General features: G+C 44.0%; 1 protein-coding gene across 1 annotated transcript in view; it reads left to right on the top strand.

Moving 5' to 3' along the window:
* Nucleotides 1-15,025: 15,025 nt before the first annotated feature.
* Nucleotides 15,026-23,141, top strand: part of LOC122932156 (prostaglandin reductase 1-like) — a 90,881-nt gene continuing 82,765 nt past the window's right edge. The window contains exon 1 of the mRNA XM_044286412.1: nucleotides 15,026-15,115. The gene's annotated coding sequence lies outside the window, so the exon portion shown is untranslated. The remainder of the gene's footprint in view (nucleotides 15,116-23,141) is intronic.

Here is a 23,141-nt window from a genome sequence, read left to right as displayed (position 1 = left end):
GGCAGACAAACAAAAGAACACACTGTACACAGGGACTAGCAAGCTATATCAACCTATTACTCAGGCAGAGAATGAGACAAACAGCACAGTATATATAGAAGAAGGTGATTAATACATTAGAAACAGCCTAGCAGCTGCACACAGAGAAAATGAGGGTTTAAACCTTGGAATACTGCATAATAAGGTGAGGTTCAATGAAGAATTCCCCCTTCTCCCCCCCAAAAAAAAAAAAACAGGACATCTAGGTGAGGACTGCTGCTGATGCACTGGACCTGCAACAGACAAAGGGTGAGAGGAGTGGTGCCCGCCCAAAGTAGACAGGCAGCAGTGGGCACGGACCGCCGACATAACAACTAATCCCAGGCAATATCTCTCCCAGTTCTGTCCTTGATTCCTTACTTTCCCTTTCTGTTTACCAAAGTTTTTCTTGTGCTCTGCTGAGTTAATGAACTAGGGTTAAGTATGTAAGGCTCAAACAATAGCAAGTCATAGCCATCACTTATGGATGCATTAGGTGTGATATGATCTAGTACAACTAAATGATAATTGCTTTGTTTAGCCATAACAGAGAACTGACTTTGTCTTTTATCCTCTAATATTCTCTTTTCTATCATTATTAGGAAATGTTTTTTCACTACTAGTAATTTTGAATTGTTACTGATTTAAAATGTCACAAAATGTTTTAGCTAGCACTACGTAAATAAAGATCATTAGCATATTCCAATGGCAGAGAATGGGTTAAAAAGCTTAACAGTGTGCCTTTCATCCCCTAGATCAGGGATCAACAATGTACGGCCCTCCAGCTGTTCTGAAACTACAACTCCTAGAATCCTCCTTTCACTTCTAGGGGAGTTACAAGAATAGCTGAGTAAGTATGCATGCTAGGAGTTGTAGTTTCACAGCAGCTGCAGTGCCAAAGGTAACTGATCCCTGACAGACTGTACTGAGCACAAAAGGCTGGGTCAAATTACAACAGAACTTTTCAAAACTAGTGAGCCAATTGGTTAATTGTTGTAGAGGGAAGGAGTATTATAATATATGTATATATGCCTTTTAATATATTCATATATATTGGCCAGTATAGGCCCATATATGCCCCGTATATTGCACACATCTGTATATATTTGTATGTATATATGGGCATTCCCCCAGATATAGATATATATATATATATATATATATATATATATATACATACATATACACATACACACACACACATACATACACACACACACTTATAACTGGCTATTCATTCCCCCAGGTTGTGGCCAGGCATTGCCACAGGTATGTCTGGGTATATATGTGTGTGTGTGTGTGTGTGTGTGTGTGTGTGTGTGTGTGTGTGTGTATATATATATATATACACAGTTGCAAGAAAAAGTATGTGAACCCTTTGGAATTATATGGATTTCTGCACAAATTGGTCATAAAATGTGATCTGATCTTCATCTAAGTCACAACAATAGACAATCACAGTCTGCTTAAACTAATAACACACAAAGAATTAAATGTTACCATGTTTTTATTGAACACACCATGTAAACATTCACATTGCAGGTGGAAAAAGTATGTGTACCCCTAGACTAATGACATCTCCAAGAGCTAATTGGAATGAGGTGTCAGCCAACTGGAGTCCAATCAATGAGATGAGATTGGAGTGTTGGTTACAGCTGCCCTGCCCTATAAAAAACACACACCAGTTCTGGGTTTGCTTTTCACAAGAAGCATTGCCTGATGTGAATGATGCCTTGCACAGAGGAGCTCTCAGAAGACCTACAATTAAGAATTGTTGACTTGCATAAAGCTGGAAAGGGTTATAAAAGTATCTTCAAAAGCCTTGCTGTTCAACAGTCCATTGTAAGACAAATTGTCTATAAATGGAGCAAGTTCAGCACTGCTGCTACTCTCCCTAGGAGTGGCCGTCCTGTAAAGATGACTGCAAGAGCACAGCGCAGACTGCTCAATGAGGTGAAGAAGAATCCTAGAGTGTCAGCTAAAGACTTACAAAAGTCTCTGGCATATGCTAACATCCCTGTTAGCGAATCTACGATACATAAAACACTAAACAAGAATGGATTTCATACAAGTACGCGGATATCTGGTCCCCCTGGAAAGAAAAAAAGGAGTACATCTCCTCCCACCAGATCATAGAGCTAGACTCCTCCCTCTCTAGTTCGTAATCTCTTGTAGCCATCGTTCAAACCTTCCCCTGTCCATAATCTTGTTTCCTCAGTCAGAGATACCATAAATTTCAAGCGTAGCATTGCAGTTGGATGCCTGATCACTCCGGTTAGCTCACAGATGGCTAACTCCTTTTCTCATGAATATTTTGCCTCCTTGTTATGTATTGGTGGTCGGTGTACGTCAGCTCTACTTTATACTCCCCCCCCCTCCCCTTCCCCAATGTTCACGGTTTACGTTAATGTTTACCCTTTTCTTTCCCTCTTACCTGGTATTCCTTTGCAGCATCCATTGAGTGTTATTCTCTGTGTCCCACCCTAGCCCGGCAGAGGGTGCCTTTATAGCAGTGACTGTATTAGTTTGCATGGAATCACGGTAGCAATAGTATTGACCTGCATAAATCTGTGTTCCACGCGAGTACTGTTTAAAAGAGGACATGCCCTCTTGATTTTCCCTCTCGCTGACATGGAGGTGCCGGATAGCAGGGCATGAGGGCTTGTTTACCTTTTGATTTTAATGTCTGCATACGTTTATAAATCATCACATCAAGTTCTGTCCTGCTTCATACCGTAACAAACTTGTATCCCAGTTTTAACTGCTTCAACTTTTGCGCGGACCTGCTTGTGTACCATTGTACGATTTGTCTTTATTGCAATACGATTTTCTGAATACCATTATCTTGTCAAAAAATCAATAAAAAGATTTTGAAAAGAAAGAATGGATGCACGTTTACAGTTTGCACAAGAGCACCTGGATGTTCCACAGCAGTACTGGCAAAATATTCTGTGGACAGTTGAAACCAAAGTTGAGTTGTTTGGAAGAAACACACAACACTATGTGTGGAGGAAAAGAGGCCCAGCACACCAACATCAAAACCTCATCCCAACTGTGAAGTATGGTGGTGGGGGCATCATAGTTTGGGGCTGCTTTGCTGCATCAGGGCCTGGATGGATTGCTATCATCGAAGGAAAAATGAATTCCCAAGTTTATCAAAACATTTTGCAGGAGAACTTAAGGCCATCTGTCCACCAGCTGAAGCTCAACAGAAGATGGGTGTTGCAACAGGACAACGACCCAAAGCATAGAAGTAAATCAACAACAGAATGGCTTAAACAGAAGAAAATACGCCTTCTGGAGTGGCCCAGTCAGAGTCCTGACCTCAACTCGATTGAGATGCTGTTGCATGACCTCAAGAAAGCGATTCACACCAGACATCCCAAGAATATTGCTGAACTGAAACAGTTCTGTAAAGAGGAATGGTCAAGAATTACTCCTGACCGTTGTGCACGTTTGATCTGCAACTACAGGAAACGTTTGGTTGAAGTAATTGCCGCCAAAGGAGGTTCAACCAGTTATTAAATCCAAGGGTTCACATACTTTCTCCACCTGCACTTTGAATGTTTACATGATGTGTTCAATAAAAACATGGTAACATGTAATTCTTTGTGTGTTATTAGTTTAAGCAGACTGTGATTGTCTATTGTTGTGACTTAGATGAAGATCAGATCACATTTTATGACCAATTTGTGCAGAAATCCATATCATTCCAAAGGGTTCACATACTTTTTCTTGCAACTGTGTGTATATATAATACTTTTAATGTAACTCGCGTTTTTAGACATTATTGAATATGTTATTGCTAATCACCCTGTTAAATTGACTCACTAAGTATTGTGGGTATAAATGGAGATGTTGAGACACCAATTGTTATGCTTGAGAAAGACTGCAATGAGCAGTTGAAACGTTGCACAGGGGAAATAAAGCGGGTCATTTTTTCACTTTTATCTTGGAGGGCTGCCTCCTCTTTGAGACATCTACAATTATTTTGACCGAACAGCCTAAGGTCAGAGGATTTTGCACCCGGTTTCATCTACAAGTAGTGCTGCTGCTCCTTCTTTGTACTATATTGTTGAACTTGTACAGCTTTTGCACTGCCACTTTTTCCTTCTGATTACATCATGGACCCCCCCCCCCCCCCCCGATGTGTTCACATATACCAAAGAGGACGAGGAAAGAATCCTACATGGCCTGGTGAGTGATCCCCAGTTTTTATCTACTCCCACCACTGTTGATCTTAAAAAACAGTATGAAGCTGATGCCAAAAAAATTGCTTCCATGGACTTACATCTCATGACATTGGGTCAATATTATAAGGAACACAGAATTCCCAGGGGGATTCGCTCACAATTGAAACCTAAATTATTCCCTGGTGGCTCAGCTTGCGCATTGAAATTTGCGCAGATATCAAATAAATATGCCTTTGATATCATATTGCTCAATTTAGAGTACTTGCAACAAGAATTGGTGGAAGTGAAGGAGAGACACTTGAAAACAAAAACTGCACTTCAGCTACTACTCAATATAGATGAATGGAATCAGTATGACCAATATTGTACCCAATATCTAGACAGATTTGTCAAAGATCAGGAGAGTATAAAAAGAAAAAAATGGCTCCGTGACTCGGATGATTATGCCAGAGGGAGAATATACACCTGGCAGGAAGACTCACAAAGGAGACAGATGCCACCTTATCGCTCTGCAATGAGGAAACAATATCCACAACCTAATCAACACCAACAGTCACAACAACAAAATAATATGTCAACTGCACCTACTCTGGACATTGCATCAGCCTCACCAATGCCTTTTTTAGGCCAGGGACTTATGCCAAAAGAACCAGACGAGGAGGGAGGAAGCACCACAAATGGAGAAAACTTCAAAAACTTCAAAAATCAGAGACCACAGAAGCAAAATCTCCGTCGCAAAGGGGGCAAACAGTAGGGGTGGATGAGTCTTTCGCCTCCAAACCTACAGTGGTAAATATGTCTTCGGTTGTATTGTCTGATGCACAGATGGCTTTATTGGCAAAGGGCTTGTCCTTTTGCCCGTCCACAAAGGTCGATTGGTTTCAGCTTGAGGTGAATATGCAACGTCTGTTTAGGAATATCAAATTGCAAATTTGGTTTTCTGAACATCCACCTCCAGCTGACCATCGATCAACTACAGGGGGATCTGAACTCACTCTGGGACAGGTCAACCTGTCTCCTAACAGTGACTTCATACCGCAGATTAACCATCACACTGTAGAAACATTTATTAAGGCTGTGACACTAGATATCAGTGGACTTAGATCCAGGGTCCTTGATACACCTCTGCAACACCTAAATATGACCTCAGCTGACATTAAATCATTGGACGAGTTATGCCATGACAGCAGCCTCACCATAAAACTGTCCGACAAAGGCGGTGCGGTTGTTGTCATGGATACGTCCTGGTATATGGGTGAAATTAGGAGACAGCTAAACGATCAGAATGTGTATAGGGAATTGCCAGGTGACCCAAAATTTGAGTATATCAAAAAAATCCAAAATGTATTGGATGTGGCACGTGATCATGGGATCATTGATGAAGGTGTATATCTGTTCCTGTTAATAGAGAACCCACGTACGCCAATGATCTACGTATTGCCAAAAATACATAAGTCCCTGACGAACCTCCCTGGGCGACCCATTGTGTTGGGTATTGACTCGATCTGTTCACATATTTCAATTTTCCTGGACCGCATACTCCGCACTTATGCAATCAACACAAAGTCCTACATCAGGGACACTGAGGATTTTTTGGATAAAATCTTCTCTGTAAAATTATCTGATGGATGTCTGGTGGCATCTTTTGATGTCACCAGTCTTTATACCTCCATAGATCAGTTAATGCGGTCAGGAGATGTTTGGAACATAGTGATTATTCAGGAGGATGCTGTGATTTTATTATTCAACTGTTGAATCTGGTCCTGAGACATAATTATTTTATGTTTGGGGAGCAGTTTTTACTGCAATTGCGTGGGACCGCAATGGGGTCCAATGTGGCCCCCACGTATGCAAATGTGTTTATGGCGGCACTTGAGGAGGATCTTGTCTATGTATCTCACCACTTCAGTCAGGTACTGGGGTGGTGGCGGTACATAGACGACGTTTTCCTCATTTGGCGAGGGGACGTAGAATCCTTGGAACAGTTCCACTGTTATCTGAACGAAATGGACAGTGATATTGCATTCACATTAACACACTCCAACAAACAGGTCCAGTTCCTGGACACAATGGTGTCTATTGTTGGTGATAGATTGTCTACGGACATCTTCACCAAATCAACCGATTGCAATACGTTATTGCGATATGAAAGCTGCCATCCTAGACCTTGTATTGAGTCCCTACCACGCAGTCAATTACTGCACGTGAAGAGGATCGTACAGGATCCAGAAAACCTACCTGTCAGATTTGGACAAATGGTCAATAAGTTTAGACAGAGGGGGTATCCGCAAAAAAATTTAGCGAGACACCTGAAGAGAATACAGTACCCACAGGATGAGGAGGTAAGGAAATCTAAACCTAAACAGATCCCCTTTGTAACAACATTTTCAGAACAAAGTAAGGATATAGCTAGTATATTGAAAAAGCACTGGCCTATCCTACGGAGTAACTTCCCTAAGATTGAAATACTGACTAGACCTCCCCTCCTGTCATACAGACGGCCCACCAACTTGAGAGATAGGCTGGTAAGGGCTGATGTTCCTATTAAAAAGAAGGTGCAAACATTCCTGGGTACAAGGAGGACGGGATGTTTTCCATGCCTCACATGTGTGAACTGTACGTATATGATTAGGGGTAATGTGTTTATGCATCCGGAAACTGGAGTACAATATGACATTCGTCACTATCTGACGTGTGACAGCACGTTTGTTATTTACGTGTTGAAATGCCCATGTGGTCTCCTCTATGTGGGGGAGACCACATGTGACATGAAAACGCGTTTGAACAACCACCGGTTCTCAATAAGACGTAAAAGATTGGACCTACCGGTCCCTAAACATTTTGTGGAGTCTGGTCATACTGAGAAAGATCTTAAATGCATGATTATAGATCAGGTCCAAAGGGGTAGACAAGGTGGCGACCGCACAGTGGCCCTGAAACAACGGGAGCTGCGGTGGATACATCGTCTACAGTCACTCAAACCTAAGGGTCTAAATGTGGACTTTAAGTGGAATATAAATGGTCTAAAATCTCAAAATTGGTGGCTCACCTCAGGCAGGGTTCTGGATGGTGCTGCTAGCCCAATTTAGAGGATCACCCCTCCTCTAATAATAAATAAATATAGCAGAATTTGAAAGTGAGGGCGAGCACTCAACACCTGGAACCAGTTAGTAGTACATAAAATTATTTATTAAATTATTAAATCACCATATAACAGTATGACATACAAATGGACCATATAAACTAAAATGCAATAAAATACAATAAAGATACCACTTAAAAAAGGTTACTACTTCAAAAAGGTTAAATAATGACAGTCTCTTCTGTTCAATGCTGAAATTGTAGCAAGTGAGTTATTCCGCTAAGTTATAGTATCCCATGCGCATATAGCAACAGTCAATGGAATTAGCTGGCTCTTAAATGCTGCTCCAATAACGGCCCAACAGTGGTGCAAATGGATTCAATAGTGTCCGCCACCACATATAGACAGGGCTTGCTATCCTTAGATGCCAATGATCTTATAAGCCTGCACCTTCCGTTGGTAAGCCTCACCGTATGAGGTTTGGACTGATAATGTTCCTACCTTCCTCTGGTTTCGAGGACGTCCCGTCGGACGTGTACGGTGGATGGGCTGCAAGCGGCTGTTCCGGCGTCTCGCTCGTGGTGTCTGTGATCAGCTGTTCCCAAGTCTCGCGGGATTTCGGAAGTGGTATGTCCCTGGACTGCACAGCGATGATTAGAGGTTCTGTACTTAGCGTCTCAGGGATCTTGCTTCTTCCGCTCGTTGAATTGTTTGCATGGCCATGCGTCTATTTGCGGAGATGCTTCTGATACAGGTGTACGGCCCACTGACGAAGGGAAGGAGTTCCCGAAACGCGTCTGGGCCGTACACCTGTATCAGAAGCATCTCCGCAAATAGACGCATGGCCATGCAAACAATTCAACGAGCGGAAGAAGCAAGATCCCTGAGACGCTAAGTACAGAACCTCTAATCATCGCTGTGCAGTCCAGGGACATACCACTTCCGAAATCCCGCGAGACTTGGGAACAGCTGATCACAGACACCACGAGCGAGACGCCGGAACAGCCGCTTGCAGCCCATCCACCGTACACGTCCGACGGGACGTCCTCGAAACCAGAGGAAGGTAGGAACATTATCAGTCCAAACCTCATACGGTGAGGCTTACCAACGGAAGGTGCAGGCTTATAAGATCATTGGCATCTAAGGATAGCAAGCCCTGTCTATATGTGGTGGCGGACACTATTGAATCCATTTGCACCACTGTTGGGCCGTTATTGGAGCAGCATTTAAGAGCCAGCTAATTCCATTGACTGTTGCTATATGCGCATGGGATACTATAACTTAGCGGAATAACTCACTTGCTACAATTTCAGCATTGAACAGAAGAGACTGTCATTATTTAACCTTTTTGAAGTAGTAACCTTTTTTAAGTGGTATCTTTATTGTATTTTATTGCATTTTAGTTTATATGGTCCATTTGTATGTCATACTGTTATATGGTGATTTAATAATTTAATAAATAATTTTATGTACTACTAACTGGTTCCAAGTGTTGAGTGCTCGCCCTCACTTTCAAATTCTGCTATATTTAAGTGGAATATCATGTAGAATGCTGGGGTCTCTCTCGCCTCCATGGGGGCTTGTTTTTCTCGTATACCAATTTGGTTGTGCAATTACCTTTGGTGTCTATTTTAATCATCCTTTTTCTTTCTTTACATTTAGAACTTTTGGGATCCGAAAAGGATTCAGCCATTCTTCAAGCTGTTTTCACGGTGGAGGGGTATGGTGGCAATCGCCTTGGCGGCTTAGGTTCAGAACAAAAGAATGGGGTTGGAATCATGGTTTCACACGTGAAAGAAAAAAGAAAAATGGATAAGTCGTGAATGGAGGAAGCTAAGGCCATAGGAGATGTATAGGGAGTGGAAGTGGAATGTGGGGATGCGGGGTGTGGACAACACTCTGTAAACCTATGATCCTTTTGGTGTATGGGGGTAATCACTGACGTGGCGTATCCTCATATACCGCACCCCCTTTTCTCCATTTAATATATGTTAAGTCCCCTTTAGGACTATTATCCTCCGATATTCACGATTTGACCTCTTGACTTAAGTATTTACTATAATTGTCTACAAATAATCATGCGGATAGTATTTACAACCCGATCATTCTCTATCTACTTCCTTCCCGACAAGGGTCTCAATGCCGTGCTCTGACTGATCCTGGAGTTGGCGAGACGTTGAGGGTAAGCGCTTCCTAGTTGTCAGGCAACGGTTCACGTGACTTGGTCATGTGACCGGGAGGCCGAACAGGAAGACGCTGCTCTCCGGATCGTCATGCTTCGGGGGAGGTGCCGGGTTGCCTCTGTGCGCATCAGGACCTGCGTCATCAGTAGGTGCGGTCTCTGTTTGTGTACACCGGTATCCAGGATACCGAGCATGCGCGGTGGGACCTCAGGGACGCCGGGGCGGCTGCCATCATGGCACTCCACTATGTAAGTTAGCATGTTTTTAAAACCATGCGGCTATTGACCGCGTAATTAGCACATTCAGGTGACCACCATAATTAAAGCACGAGGCACTTTATGAATCAGACAGTGTTTATTTGTGAACTTTGAAAATCCATGAGAATTCACTATGTATGTATAAACTGTGATTGTGACACATGTTATGTAATTGAATCCACATATGAGTATGAAAAAACATTTAATGTAACTCACGTTTTTAGACATTATTGAATATGTTATTGCTAATCACCCTGTTAATTGACTCACTAAGCATTGTGGGTATAAATGGAGATGTTGAGACACCAATTGTTATGCTTGAGAAAGACTGCAATGAGCAGTTGAAACGTTGCACAGGGGAAATAAAGCGGGTCATTTTTTCACTTTTATCTTGGAGTGCTGCCTCTTCTTTGAGATTATATATATATATATATATATATATATATATATATATATATATATATATATATACAGGTCCTTCTAAAAAAATTAGCATATTGTGATAAAGTTCATTATTTTCTGTAATGTACTGATAAACATTAGACTTTCATATATTTTAGATTCATTACACACCAACTGAAGTAGTTCAAGCCTTTTATTGTTTTAATATTGATGATTTTGGCATACAGCTCATGAAAACCCAAATTTCCTATCTAAAAAAATTAGCATATTTCATCCGACCAATAAAAGAAAAGTGTTTTTAATACAAAAAAAGTCAACCTTCAAATAATTATGTTCAGTTATGCACTCAATACTTGGTCGGGAATCCTTTTGCAGAAATGACTGCTTCAATGCGGCGTGGCATGGAGGCAATCAGCCTGTGGCACTGCTGAGGTGTTATGGAGGCCCAGGATGCTTCGATAGCGGCCTTAAGCTCATCCAGAGTGTTGGGTCTTGCGTCTCTCAACTTTCTCTTCCCAATATCCCACAGATTCTCTATGGGGTTCAGGTCAGGAGAGTTGGCAGGCCAATTGAGCACAGTAATACCATGGTCAGCAAACCATTTACCAGTGGTTTTGGCACTGAGCAGGTGCCAGGTCATGCTGAAAAATGAAATCTTCATCTCCATAAAGCTTTTCAGCAGATGGAAGCATGAAGTGCTCCAAAATCTCCTGATAGCTAGCTGCATTGACCCTGCCCTTGATAAAACACAGTGGACCAACACCAGCAGCTGACATGGCACCCCAGACCATCACTGACTGTGGGTACTTGACACTGGACTTCAGGCATTTGGGCATTTCCCTCTCCCCAGTCTTCCTCCAGACTCTGGCACCTTGATTTCCTAATGACATGCAAAATTTGCTTTCATCCGAAAAAAGTACTTTGAACCACTGAGCAACAGTCCAGTGCTGCTTCTCTGTAGCCCAGGTCAGGCGCTTCTGCCGCTGTTTCTGGTTCAAAAGTGGCTTGACCTGGGGAATGCGGCACCTGTAGCCCATTTCCTGCACACGCCTGTACACGGTAGCTCTGGATGTTTCTACTCCAGACTCAGTCCACTGCTTCCTCAGGTCCCCCAAGGTCTGGAATCGGTCCTTCTCCACAATCTTCCTCAGGGTCCGGTCACCTCTTCTCGTTGTGCAGCGTTTTCTGCCACACTTTTTCCTTCCCACAGACTTCCCACTGAGGTGCCTTGATACAGCACTCTGGGAACAGCCTATTCGTTCAGAAATTTCTTTCTGTGTCTTACCCTCTTGCTTGAGGGTGTCAATGATGGCCTTCTGGACAGCAGTCAGGTCGGCAGTCTTACCCATGATTGCGGTTTTGAGTAATGAACCAGGCTGGGAGTTTTTAAAAGCCTCAGGAATCTTTTGCAGGTGTTTAGAGTTAATTAGTTGATTCAGATGATTAGGTTAATAGCTCGTTTAGAGAACCTTTTCATGATATGCTAATTTTTTTAGATAGGAATTTGGGGTTTTCATGAGCTGTATGCCAAAATCAGCAATATTAAAACAATAAAAGGCTTGAACTACTTCAGTTGGTGTGTAATGAATCTAAAATATATGAAAGTCTAATGTTTATCAGTACATTACAGAAAATAATGAACTTTATCACAATATGCTATTTTTTTTAGAAGGACCTGTATATATATATATATATATATATTATACATGCCCCGGGTATTGCATACATCTGTATATATACAGGGAGTGCAGAATTATTAGGCAAGTTATATTTTTGAGGATTAATTTTATTATTGAACAACCATGTTCTCAATGAACCCAAAAAACTCATTAATATCAAAGCTGAATATTTTTGGAAGTAGTTTTTAGTTTGTTTTTAGTTTTAGCTATTTTAGGGGGATATCTGTGTGTGCAGGTGACTATTACTGTACATAATTATTAGGCAACTTAACAAAAAACAAATATATACCCCCATATCAATTATTTATTTTTACCAGTGAATCCAATATAACATCTCAACATTCACAAATATACATTTCTGACATTCAAAAACAAAACAAAAACAAATCAGTGACCAATATAGCCACCTTTCTTTGCAAGGACACTCAAAAGCCTGCCATCCATGGATTCTGTCAGTGTTTTGATCTGTTCACCATCAACATTGCGTGCAGCAGCAACCACAGCCTCCCAGACACTGTTCAGAGAGGTGTACTGTTTTCCCTCCTTGTAAATCTCACATTTGATGGACCACAGGTTCTCAATGGGGTTCAGATCAGGTGAACAAGGAGGCCATGTCATTAGATTTTCTTCTTTTATACCCTTTCTTGCCAGCCACGTTGTGGAGTACTTGGACGCTTGTGATGGAGCATTGTCCTGCATGAAAATCATGTTTTTCTTACCTTGCAGACTTCTTCCTGTACCACTGCTTGAAGAAGGTGTCTTCCAGAAACTGGCAGTAGGACTGGGAGTTGAGCTTGACTCCATCCTCAACCCTAAAAGGCCCCACAAGCTCATCTTTGATGATACCAGCCCAAACCAGTACTCCACCTCCACCTTGCTGGCGTCTGAGTCGGACTGGAGCTCTCTGCCCTTTACCAATCCATCCATCTGGCCCATCAAGACTCACTCTCATTTCATCAGTCCATAAAACCTTAGAAAAATCAGTCTTGAGATATTTCTTGGCCCAGTCTTGACGTTTCAGCTTGTGTGTCTTGTTCAGTGGTGGTCGTCTTTCAGCCTTTCTTACCTTGGCCATGTCTCTGAGTATTGCACACCTTGTGCTTTTGGGCACTCCAGTGATGTTGCAGCTCTGAATTATGGCCAAACTGGTGGCAAGTGGCATCTTGGCAGCTGCACGCTTGACTTTTCTCAGTTCATGGGCAGTTATTTTGCGCCTTGGTTTTTCCACACGCTTCTTGCGACCCTGTTGACTATTTTGAATGAAACGCTTGATTGTTCGATGATCACGCTTCAGAAGCTTTGCAATTTTAAGAGTGCTGCATCCCTCTGCAAGATATCTCACTATTTTTGACTTTTCTGAGCCTGTCAAGTCCTTCTTTTGACCCATTTTGCCAAAGGAAAGGAAGTTGCCTAATAATTATGCACACCTGATATAGGGTGTTGATGTCATTAGACCACACCCCTTCTCATTACAGAGATGCACATCACCTAATATGCTTAATTGGTAGTAGGCTTTCGATCCTATACAGCTTGGAGTAAGACAACATGCATAAAGAGGATGATGTGGTCAAAATACTCATTTGTCTAATAATTCTGCACGTAGTGTATTTGTATAATGTGCCCCAGGTTTATATTTAGTGTATATATATATATATATATATATATATATATATATATATATATATATATAGATGTGCCCCAAGCATCCATATAGATATTTATTTCTAATGCAGCATATTCCCCCCAGTCACGGATGCCCCACCTATGGTATGTGCCTGCAGGAGGGAGAGGCCGACAACTGGACAATTATGTCCAGTTTCAGCCACTTCAAAGGACAAAGAATCAATAAAGATCCTCTCCCCGGCAGCGCCGGAGATGTTATACATAACAGGGACAGGAGAACAAAGAGGTTCCCTGCCCCTGTATGCCACTTACCTCCGGCGCTGTAATTACAGTGCCAGGGGTATGCAATATCTCCACAGGCGGGAGGATCAAAGGACGTCATATCACCGCACCAGCCCACGTGGACCTGGCTGCAGGCGTTTAAATACCCCAGCAGCACTGCGCTCGAATACACAGAGCCCCTACCGCCCCCACAGAAGAAGAGAGCACAGGCAGCGATGTGCTGTGCTCAGGAAGCATAATCCCCGCACTCCCCAGATGACAAACATTGTTAACCCTTTCCTGGGTTACCCCTGCCCCCAGTCCCCTGCTTCCTGAGTGCAGCCCCAGCATTCCCTTGCTGGGCTGTATTACAAACATTGTTAACCCTTTCCTGGGTTACCCCTGCCCCCACTCCCCTGTGTGCAGCCCCAGCATTCCCTTGCTGGGCTGTATTAACCCTGTATTCCCTGGCCTGCACGAACCCTTGCAGTGCCACAATCCCATTAATCCCTACAGCAGTAACCCCTTCACTGCTGCTGCCCTGAACCCCAGCTGCAGTACCCAGCAGCAGATTAACCCCTGTATTACACTAAACTGTAACCCACAGCTACATCCCTGTCTATATCTCTGGCCTGCAAGTATTAACCCTTGCAGTGCCACCATTGCATTAACCCCTTGTACCCCGTAGTGACAGTGAGTAGCCAGGCGGGTAAGTTGCTGATATACGTATGAATGTATGTAAGTGTAATGTGGGGTGGAATGGGAATTGTGTATTGTGTAGTTAGGTTTGTATTGTGTTTATGGTAGTGCTATTATTTTATTGCGGTGTGTATGTTTATATGTGTATATATTTATAACCATTGATATATAAATATATATATATAGATATAGCGTAATAGATTGTATTTGTGTAACAAATATTTCTTTATTCATATCATACAGTGTATAGTGTTTTTACTGCCGTAGTATAGTAGTAGTAAGTTGCATGTAGTTTAGTTCAGTGTAGTGTATAGGCAACAGAGGTAGTTAGATAGACAATTAGCTAGAGAGTTAATTTCTATTATAGTATAAATAGGCGGAGTCATCACTAGACGACTCATGCCTATTTATGAATATTATTGAGATTATCCTAAATTTCAATAATTAATATTTCCCTTAACAAATGTCAAGCTCATATTAGATGAATATGTATTCTTTTTTTCATTTCTTTTTATGACATTAACCTTATTCTATCTGCCAATACATAACACACTGTACAGTCTACTAAGGTTCTTCAGCCCATTCTGCCTTTAATGTTGTACCTTGCCCTTTAATCAAACATATCACTTTTATAAAGGAGGAGTCTAGGAGACTAGGGAAACTTTCCAGCTCTAAGAAGTTCTCCCTGAGTGGATTTTGTTTGTCATCGCACAGCAAGGTAACATAAAGAATGAACGGATCTACTTTTACAGAATATGTTTTGCTTTAGCTTATTGTATGTATGCTGTTGGTAACTGTAAGGATTTTGTTTTCCTTCTGTTGTTACACATTGTATTAAAAAGCTCATGTTAATGGTTTACGTAAGGAATTCTGTGTTCTGTGATTATGCAAGTTTAACCAATCTGTGTTGAATCTTTGGTGGACTGACATTTTGTATGTTAACATACTGTATGTTAGTTTTTATATACCAACTGTTCTAGATTTTAAAAGAACCCAACAGACTAGTGTATTTGAGATAAAATTATGTTCTTTTTTAGATGCATGCCCTACATGCCAAGTGAAGTCATGCATGTACATGTGGAGTAATTTCCAGATCTTGCCAGTTCAGACTTGATGTTCATAGATCCATTAATGATGGCAAGCTGCCATGTTCTGTTGTATTTATTACACAAGTAACATGTATATTTATTTCACAATGAATGCAGTTTACAAAATGCATAGAAGAAGTACTGAAAGATGTTTTCTCCTAAATATGAGGTGTTTTATAAAACAAGGCCAATTACAGTATATTTAAGTTAGAGCTCATCCGTCAGATCTCTTAACAGATGCAAGTGTGGAACCAGCAACATTCTCCGAACTTCTAAAATTCAGAAGTACTGTAAAACTTATACTTTAAATGGTACACATTCAAAAATACTATAAAATATCACTCAGACTGACCAGCGTAACAATGTACAGTATGTGTAGTCCCTAAGAGATACAATCAGAAGTTGAACAGTACCTTAACATTAATAGAAACCAGCTAGCTTAGGCTGCATTCATACCTGCGTTGAGAACTCCGATACTTTGATCCGGTCACTGTATCTGGCATAAATGTTGGTTTATGGCCAGAAAAAAATACTACATGCAGCATTTTTTGTCTGGGCGAAACCCGGAACATGGTCGGATCCTCGCCATTTCCCACTATAGTGAATGGGGATCAGGCAGTGCAGAGTGGTATCATGGACACTGTGAACAGCAGTCTATTCCACCACCAAAACAGACTGTTGCAGTTTACAGCACAGATGTGTACACGGCCTTAGGGGAAAAGAGGGAACAATTCTACTGGTAGAACAATCCCTTTGGCTTACCAAGGTAGTCACACAGCAAGTGGGCACCATAGCTCAATCATGCTATTTATCCATACACAGTAATTCAGTCTTCACCCTGATGTAAACTCAAGGCATGGACTGGTATATCAGCAGCTTAGTAAACTTGTTAGAATCCAGATGCTGCCCCACTTTTTTTTTCTGACAGACTAATAGTGTTGGGTGAATACATGGTAAAATATTCCCGTATTTGGTTCATTGTAGTTTGTATACATTGATGACAAACATCAAAATCTTGACATTTTAATCAAAATGTATAGGTGTAAAAATTCTGAGGATTTCCTACTATTTCATAACATGGGTTATTTTTAAAAATAAGACTGCATGAACTTCACTCATTCATATAAGTATACAATAGATCTAGGGTGAAACTGAAATTGTACCCCGTCATTTGAAAGACCATAAGCCCATATATTTTGTTGTGTTTGCGCACGTGTAGGTTATGGCTGATTTGGATGTATAGAATATGCACCGCATACAAACTGTTGTAAACTTCAAAATGCCCTATGCAGTAGACAAAACTGGAGTGACGCAATGAAAATTTGTATGGTCTGTGATTAAATGCAAGACTGTATTTGTAATAGAGATCCCATGGTCTCTGTTAAGGTGGATTTTACACAGGCAGATTATTGGGCAGGTTATAGGGAACCTGTTCCTGTGAATGCTCGTTCCTGACAATATGTCTGTTTGAAAGTGCAGCAGATCACCGATGGTCAAGTGAAACTCTTGTTTATCAGGTGATCCTGTCATTTGTGAAGGCACATAAATTATTGTTTCTGGGCAGCAGAATCGTGCTGTCTAAACAGCGATCCTGCTGCCCAGAAACAATGATTGCCTTTATGGATGAGTGATCGCAATTAGAGTTGAGCGAACACCTGGATGTTCGGGTTCGAGAAGTTCGGCCGAACATCCCTGAAATGTTGGGGTTCGGGATCCGAACCCGATCCGAACTTCGTCCCGAACCCGAACCCGAACCCCATTGAAGTCAATGGGGACCCGAACTTTTCGGCACTAAAAAGGCTGTAAAACAGCCCAGGAAAGAGCTAGAGGGCTGCAAAAGGCAGCAACATGTAGGTAAATCCCCTGCAAACAAATGTGGATAGGGAAATGAATTAAAATAAAATAAAAATTAACCAAAATCAATTGGAGAGAGGTCCCATAGCAGAGAATCTGGCTTCACGTCACCCACCACTGTAAGAGTCCATTTTCATAAATTTAGGCCCAGCACCCAGGCAGAGGAGAGAGGTCCCGTAACAGAGAATCTGGCTTCATGTCAGCAGAGAATTAATCTGCATGTCATAGCAGAGAATGAGGCTTCACGTCAGCCACCACTGCAACAGTCCATTGTCAGATATTTAGGCCCAGCACACACACAGGCAGAGGAGAGAGGTCCCGTAACAGAGAATCTGGCTTCATGTCAGCAGAGAATTAGTCTGCATGTCATAGCAGAGAATGAGGCTTCACGTCAGCCACCACTGCAACAGTCCATTGGCATATATTTAGGCCCAGCACCCAGGCAGAGGAGGGAGGTCCCGTAACAGAGAATCTGGCTTCATGTCATCAGAGAATCAGTCTGCATGTCATAGCAGAGAATGAGGCTTCACGTCAGCCACCACTGCAACAGTCCATTGGCATATATTTAGGCCCAGCACACACACAGGCAGAGGAGAGAGGTCCCGTAACAGAGAATCTGGCTTCATGTCAGCAGAGAATCAGTCTGCATGTCATAGCAGAGAATGAGGCTTCACGTCAGCCACCACTGCAACAGTCCATTGGCATATATTTAGGCCCAGCACACACACAGGCAGAGGAGAGAGGTCCCGTAACAGACAATCTGGCTTCATGTCAGCAGAGAATCATTCTGCATGTCGTAGCAGAGAATCAGGCTTCACGTCACCCAACATTGGAACAGTCCATTGGCATATATTTAGGCCCCGGCACCCAGACAGAGGAGAGGTTCATTCAACTTTGGGTAGCCTCGCAATATAATGGTAAAATGAAAATAAAAATAGGATTGAATGAGGAAGTGCCCTGGAGTCCAATAATATATGGTTATGGGGAGGTAGTTAATGTCTAATCTGCACAAGAGATGGACAGGTCCTGTGGGATCCATGCCTCGTTCATTTTTATGAACGTCAGCTTGTCCACATTGGCTGTAGACAGGCGGCTGCGTTTGTCTGTAATGACGCCCCCTGCCGTGCTGAATACACGTTCAGACAAAACGCTGGCCGCCGGGCAGGCCAGCACCTCCAAGGCATAAAAGGCTAGCTCTGGCCACGTGGACAATTTAGAGACCCAGAAGTTGAATGGGGCCGAACCATCAGTCAGTACGTGGAGGGGTGTGCACACGTACTGTTCCACCATGTTAGTGAAATGTTGCCTCCTGCTAACACGTTGCGTATCAGGTGGTGGTGCAGTTAGCTGTGGCGTGTTGACAAAAGTTTTCCACATCTCTGCCATGCTAACCCTGCCCTCAAAGGAGCTGGCATTGACACAGCTGCCTTGGCGACCTCTTGCTCCTCCTCTGCCTTGGCCTTGGGCTTCCACTTGTTCCCCTGTGACATTTGGGAATGCTCTCAGTAGCGCGTCTACCAACGTGCGCTTGTACTCGCGCATCTTCCTATCACGCTCCAGTGCAGGAAGTAAGGTGGGCACATTGTCTTTGTAGCGTGGATCCAGCAGGGTGGCAACCCAGTAGTCCGCACAGGTTAAAATGTGGGCAACTCTGCTGTCGTTGCGCAGGCACTGCAGCATGTAGTCGCTCATGTGTGCCAGGCTGCCCAGGGGTAAGGACAAGCTGTCCTCTGTGGGAGGCGTATCGTCATCGTCCTGCCTTTCCCCCCAGCCACGCACCAGTGATGGACCCGAGCTGCGTTGGGTGCCACCCCGCTGTGACCATGCTTCATCCTCATCCTCCTCCACCTCCTCCTCATCCTCCTCGTCCTCCAGTAGTGGGCCCTGTCTGGCCACATTTGTACCTGGCCTCTGCTGTTGCCAAAAACCTCCCTCTGAGTCACTTCGAAGAGACTGGCCTGAAAGTGCTAAAAATGACCCCTCTTCCTCCTCCTCCTCCTCCTCCTCCTCCTCCTGGGCCACCTCCTCTTGCATCATCGCCCTAAGTGTTTTCTCAAGGAGACATAGAAGTGGTATTGTAACGCTGATAACGGCGTCATCGCCACTGGCCATGTTGGTGGAGTACTCGAAACAGCGCAACAGGGCACACAGGTCTCGCATGGAGGCCCAGTCATTGGTGGTGAAGTGGTGCTGTTCTGTAGTGCGACTGACCCGTGCGTGCTGCAGCTGAAACTCCACTATGGCCTGCTGCTGCTCGCACAGTCTGTCCAGCATGTGCAAGGTGGAGTTCCACCTGGTGGGCACGTCGCATATGAGGCGGTGAGCGGGAAGGCCGAAGTTACGCTGTAGCGCAGACAGGCGAGCAGCAGCAGGATGTGAACGCCGGAAGGGCGAACAGACGGCCCGCACTTTATGCAGCAGCTCTGACATGTCGGGGTAGTTGTGAATGAACTTCTGCACCACCAAATTCAGCACATGCGCCAAGCAAGGGATGTGCGTCAAATTGGCTAGTCCCAGAGCTGCAACGAGATTTCGCCCATTATCGCACACCACCAGGCCGGGCTTGAGGCTCACCGGCAGCAACCACTCGTCGGTCTGTTGTTCTATACCCCGCCACAACTCCTGTGCGGTGTGGGGCCTGTCCCCCAAACATATGAGTTTCAGAATGGCCTGCTGACGTTTACCCCGGGCTGTGCTGAAGTTGGTGGTGAAGGTGTGTGGCTGACTGGATGAGCAGGTGGAAGAAGAGGAGGAGGAAGCCGAGAAGGAGGAGGTGGCAACAGGAGGCAAAGAATGTTGCCCTGCGATCCTTGGCGGCGGAAGGACGTGCGCCAAACAGCTCTCCGCCTGGGGCCCAGCTGCCACTACATTTACCCAGTGTGCAGTTAGGGAGATATAGCGTCCCTGGCCGTGCTTACTGGTCCACGTATCTGTGGTTAGGTGGACCTTGCCACAGATGGCGTTGCGCAGTGCACACTTGGTTTTATCGGATACTTGGTTGTGCAGGGAAGGCACGGCTCTCTTGGAGAAGTAGTGGCGGCTGGGAACAACATACTGTGGGACAGCAAGCGACATGAGCTGTTTGAAGCTGTCTGTGTCCACCAGCCTAAATGACAGCATTTCATAGGCCAGTAGTTTAGAAATGCTGGCATTCAGGGCCAGGGATCGAGGGTGGCTAGGTGGGAATTTACGCTTTCTCTCAAATGTTTGTGAGATGGAGAGCTGAACGCTGCCGTGTGACATGGTTGAGACGCTTGGTGACGGAGGTGGTGGTGGTGGTGTTGGTGGTACATCCCCTGTTTGCTGGGCGGCAGGTGCCAACGTTCCTCCAGAGGCGGAGGAAGAGGCCGAGGCGGCAGCAGCAGAAGAGGTAGCAGGGGGAGCCTGAGTGACTTCCTTGGTTTTAAGGTGTTTACTCCACTGCAGTTCATGCTTTGCATGCAGGTGCCTGGTCATGCAGGTTGTGCTCAGGTTCAGAACGTTAATGCCTCGCTTAAGGCTCTGATGGCACAGCGTGCAAACCACTCGGGTCTTGTCGTCAGCACATTGTTTGAAGAAGTGCCATGCCAGGGAACTCCTTGAAGCTGCCTTTGGGGTGCTCGGTCCCAGATGGCGGCGGGCAGTAGCAGGCGGAGTCTCTTGGCGGCGGGTGTTCTGCTTTTGCCCACTGCTCCCTCTTTTGCTACGCTGTTGGCTCGGTCTCACCACTGCCTCTTCCTCCGAACTGTGAAAGTCAGTGGCACGACCTTCATTCCATGTGGGGTCTAGGACCTCATCATCCCCTGCATCGTCTTCCACCCAGTCTTGATCCCTGACCTCCTGTTCAGTCTGCACACTGCAGAAAGACGCAGCAGTTGGCACCTGTGTTTCATCATCATCAGAGACATGCTGAGGTGGTATTCCCATGTCCTCATCATCAGGAAACATAAGTGGTTGTGCGTCAGTGCATTCTATATCTTTCACCGCTGGGGAAGGGCTAGGTGGATGCCCTTGGGAAACCCTGCCAGCGGAGTCTTCAAACAGCATAAGAGACTGCTGCATAACTTGAGGCTGAGACAGTTTCCCTGGTATGCATGGGGGTGATGTGACAGACTGATGGGGTTGGTTTTCAGGCGCCATCTGTGCGCTTTCTGCAGAAGACTGGGTGGGAGATAATGTGAACGTGCTGGATCCACTGTCGGCCACCCAATTGACTAATGCCTGTACCTGCTCAGGCCTTACCATCCTTAGAACGGCATTGGGCCCCACCATATATCGCTGTAAATTCTGGCGGCTACTGGGACCTGAGGTAGTTGGTACACTAGGACGTGTGGATGTGGCAGAACGGCCACGTCCTCTCCCAGCACCAGAGGGTCCACTAACACCACCACGACCATGTCCACGTCCGCGTCCCTTACTAGATGTTTTTCTCATTGTTATGGTTCACCACAACAATAAAAATATTATTTGGCCCAATGTATTGTATTCAAATTCAGCGGGATATAAATTTGAGGCCTAGTATTTAGGCGCTGGGTGACCGGTATGGATTTACTAACAGAATTAGACTTGGAAATGCACAGTAGCGTGTGTGTGAAGTTATTCTGAATGACCCTATGTGCACCTTGAATATTATATACCCTTTTAGGGATAGATTTCAAATAGCTCTCATATAGCAGAAACCACTAAATTATGAAATTGCTAAATTGGGAATTGTATTTCAACCCAGAACAAAAAATGTGCTTTGACGGACACTAAATAACTTTCCCAGCCACAACAGGACAGCGGTAACGAGAGATTTAGCGGGATATAAATTTGAGGCCTAGTATTTAGGCGCTGGGTGACCGGTATGGATTTAGTGACAGAATTAGACTTGGAAATGCACAGTAGCGTGTGTGTGAAGTTATTCTGAATGACCCTATGTGCACCTTGAATATTATATACCCTTTTAGGGATAGATTTCAAATAGCTCTCATATAGCAGAAACCACTAAATTATGAAATTGCTAAATTGGGAATTGTATTTCAACCCAGAACAAAAAATGTGCTTTGACGGACACTAAATAACTTTCCCAGCCACAACAGGACAGCGGTAACGAGAGATTTAGCGGGATATAAATTTGAGGCCTAGTATTTAGGCGCTGGGTGACCGGTATGGATTTAGCGACAGAATTAGACTGGGATATGGCCAAAAAATAACCACACTATTGCTGGTTAAATGCACTTGGTGACGGGCGCAGCTTGCCCCTGATGTAGTATATGGCCAAAAAATGAACAGACTATTGCTGGTTAAATGCACTTGGTGTCACAGCTTGACGAACCACACTACTGAGGGTTAAATGCACTTGGTGACGGGCGCAGCTTGCCCCTGATGTAGTATATGGCCAAAAAATGAACAGACTATTGCTGGTTAAATGCACTTGGTGACGGGCGCAGCTTGCCCCTGATTTAGTATATGGCCAAAAAATGAACAGACTATTGCTGGTTAAATGCACTTGGTGTGATAGCTTGACCAACCACACTACTGAGGGTTAAATGCACTTGGTGACGGGCGCAGCTTGCCCCTGATGTAGTATATGGCCAAAAAATGAACAGACTATTGCTGGTTAAATGCACTTGGTGACGGGCGCAGCTTGCCCCTGATTTAGTATATGGCCAAAAAATGAACAGACTATTGCTGGTTAAATGCACTTGGTGTGATTGCTTGACCAACCACACTACTGAGGGTTAAATGCACTTGGTGACGGGCGCAGCTTGCCCCTGATGTAGTATATGGCCAAAAAATGAACAGACTATTGCTGGTTAAATGCACTTGGTGACGGGCGCA

Source organism: Bufo gargarizans, chromosome 1 (assembly GCF_014858855.1).
Source record: "Bufo gargarizans isolate SCDJY-AF-19 chromosome 1, ASM1485885v1, whole genome shotgun sequence".
NCBI classification, from domain to species: domain Eukaryota; kingdom Metazoa; phylum Chordata; class Amphibia; order Anura; family Bufonidae; genus Bufo; species Bufo gargarizans.
Note: the sequence above shows the minus strand (reverse complement) of the source record. Positions and strands in the feature narration are given on the sequence as shown.